The sequence below is a fragment of the Eucyclogobius newberryi genome, unplaced genomic scaffold, assembly GCF_026437365.1.
Source record: "Eucyclogobius newberryi isolate DKJ021-1_F unplaced genomic scaffold, fEucNew1.0.hap1 SCAF_115, whole genome shotgun sequence".
Taxonomy (NCBI): Eukaryota; Metazoa; Chordata; class Actinopteri; order Gobiiformes; family Gobiidae; genus Eucyclogobius; species Eucyclogobius newberryi.
Window position 1 is genome coordinate 49054 of NW_027315741.1, and position 3447 is coordinate 52500.

The window sequence follows — 3447 nt, forward strand, 5'->3', positions numbered from 1 at the left end:
TCCCAGGTTTGGACCATTGGAACCTCCTGGGCCCGGTTCAGATCCTCCAGGCCAGGAACACGTTCATATCCATCAACGTGAAGGTAACTGTTGTCCCAGAAGGAATGACGAGTGTTTCTGTGGATACTTTGGGTTTTACTACACTACGTCCTCCAGGCTGCTCCAGGTCATTCTAAAAGCGACACCAGGAGATCTTTTTCCCAGCGCACGGCCCGAAATTTAAAATGTTTCCACCAAAACCTGAAAACGTGAACAATAAGCTATTCATTCCTTCAAACATGCAGTCATTAAACCTCTTCTGAAAAAGCCTAATCTAGATCCCGACCTATTGGTAAACTACAGACCTATTTCAAATCTTCCCTTCGTCTCTAAAATCCTTGAAAAAGTTGTAGTAAAACAGCTTTGTCGCCACCTGCAGGACAATAACTTATTTGAAGTTTTCCAGTCAGGGTTCAGAGCCCACCACAGCACTGAAACTGCACTAGTTAAAGTCACAAATGATTTGTTATTAGCCGCTGACGATGGACTGGTCTCAGTCCTGGTTCTGTTGGACCTCAGCGCAGCGTTTGACACCATTGACCACAACATTCTACTGCAGAGGTTAGAATGTGATGTAGGTGTTGGAGGAACAGCCCTCAGCTGGTTTAAATCCTATCTATCTGATAGGTACCAATTTGTTAATGTAAACAAGAGCTCCTCACCAAGCTCTAAAGTAATTTACGGTGTGCCACAGGGTTTGGTACTCGGTCCAATTCTGTTTACTCTTTATATGCTGCCATTAGGCAACATTATCAGAAAGCATGGCATTAACTTCCACTGCTCTGCAGATGACACTCAGCTGTATTTATCAATGAAACCTGATCAGAGCGATCAAGTAGACAGACTTAGTGCTTGTGTGAAGGAGATAAAAACCTGGATGACACTTAACTACCTGCTTCTTAACCCTGAAAAAACCGAGGTCATTGTGCTTGGCCCTAAGCATCTACGAGACGCTCTATCTGAGCAGATAGTCACACTGGACAATGTCAGTGTAGCCTCCAGTTCTACTGTAAGAAACCTTGGAGTCTTATTTGACCAGGAGCTCTCATTTAAAGCTCATATAAATCAAGCTTGTAAAACAGCCTATTTCCATTTGCGCAACAAGAGCCAAAATCGGAAGAATCCTGCCTAAAAGTGATGCCGAAAAACTTATCCATGCATTTGTAACGACTAGATTAGACTACTGTAACTCCCTGCTTGCAGCGTGTCCTAAAAGCTCCATAAAAAGCTTTCAACTGGTTCAAAATGCAGCAGCAAGATTACTAACAGGAACAAAAAGAAGAGAGCACATTACGCCGGTGCTGAAGTCTCTTCACTGGCTCCTGTCGAGTTTAGTATCAAATTTAAAATTCTACTCCTGACCTACAAAGCCATAAATGACATGGCCCCATCCTACCTCAAAGATGCTATAGAACCGTGTCATCCAAACAGAGCTCTTCGCTCTCAGAATGCTGGCCTTCTGGTGGTGCCAAGAGTCTCTAAAAGTACTGTAGGAGGTAGAGCGTTTAGCTACCAAGCTCCTGTGTTATGGAATCAGCTCCCGACCCATGTTAAATATGCTGACACAGTCTCTTCATTTAAGTCCAGGCTTAAAACGTTCCTCTTCGAAATCGCTTATGGTCAGACTAGTTAGGAACAGAAACATAAACCCACAGCTTCAGCTACGCTGCCCTAGGAGTAACTATGCTGGGGGAAGTATGACAGCTTGAGCACTATCCTCTTCTTCTTCTGACTACTTATGCTATCAAACAATATTTATTTTTTGATTCCACTTGCAAACTGTTCACCGCCTTCTTTCTCTTTCTCTCACTCCTGAGGACCTGTGGACCCAGATGCCCCTCCCCTGGTGAAGTGGTCCCTGCCCTGTGTGGACGGTCCCTCATCTGCCTGAAGAGTGGGTCCAGCTCGCCTCAGTCGGTCCCTCATCTGCCTGAAGAGTGGGTCCAGCTCCAGTCTCCCTCGTGTCCGTCTGTCCGTCTGTGAGAGTCGGATCTCTCCTTCACTGGAACTCCTCCAGGTTTCTACGCTTTTTTCCCAAAGAGGTTTTTTTTGTAGTTTTTCCTGGCCGAGAAGGAGAGTCTAAGGACAGAGGACCCTGGGACATCGTCCCTCGCCACCACAGACATTGTCTGACTTCATCGCCACCACAGACATTGTTGATTCATTTCTCCCTGTGGCCCTCAGAGGCAACTGTTGTTGTGATTTTGGGCCTTACAAAAATAAATTGATTTGATTTGATTTGATTTGATTCATTCATGTCGCCCCCTGCATTTTTATGAGTTCCCTCCAGTTCTTTGAGTTTCCCACCAATCTGAACTCACACATTCACATATTAACAATAATATCACTATAACATTATGAAGATTGTTACAAGTTCCAGTTTTAACTATGAAGAAATTGTACTTTGTTTTTCTGCACAACCTGCTGGTGTAATGGCGATTATCTCTGTCAGCGATTACATGAGGATTAACCGTGTTACACAGTTTTAACGCAGCGACGCGGAGGAGGGTGTTATAACTGGGGGTTAGAGTTAGGGGTGTAACGGGCTGTGTAACGGGCTGTGTAGCTGTGTAACGCGCCGTGTGTGTAACGCGCCGTGTGTGTAACGCGCCGTGTGTATAACGCGCCGTGTGTGTAACGCACTGTGCTGTGTAACGCGCCGTGTAACGCGCCGTGTAACGCGCCGTGTAACGCGCCGTGTAACGCGCCGTGTAACGCGCTGTGTGTGTAACGCGCCGTGTGTGTAACGCACTGTGCTGTGTAACGCGATGTGCTGTGTAACGCGCCGTGTAACGCGCCGTGTAACGCGCCGTGTAACGCGCCGTGTAACGCGCCGTGTGTGTAACGCGCCGTGTGTGTAACGCACTGTGCTGTGTAACGCGATGTGCTGTGTAACGCGCCGTGTAACGCGCCGTGTAACGCGCCGTGTAACGCGCCGTGTAACGCGCCGTGTAACGCGCCGTGTGTGTAACGCGCTGTGCTGTGTAACGCGCCGTGTAACGCGCCGTGTAACGCGCCATGTAACGCGCCGTGTAACGCGCCGTGTAACGCGCCGTGTAACGCGCCGTGTAACGCGCCGTGTGTGTAACGCACTGTGCTGTGTAACGCAATGTGCTGTGTAACACGCCTTGTAACGCGCCGTGTAACGCGTCGTGTGTGTAACGCGCTGTGCTGTGTAACACGCCTTGTAACGCGCCGTGTGTGTAACGCGCCGTGTGTGTAACGCACTGTAACGCGCCGTGTGTGTAACGCACTGTGCTGTGTAACGCGATGTGCTGTGTAACGCGCCGTGTAACGCGCCGTGTAACGCGCCGTGTAACGCGCCGTGTAACGCGCTGTGTGTGTAACGCGCCGTGTGTGTAACGCACTGTGCTGTGTAACGCGATGTGCTGTGTAACGCGCCGTGTA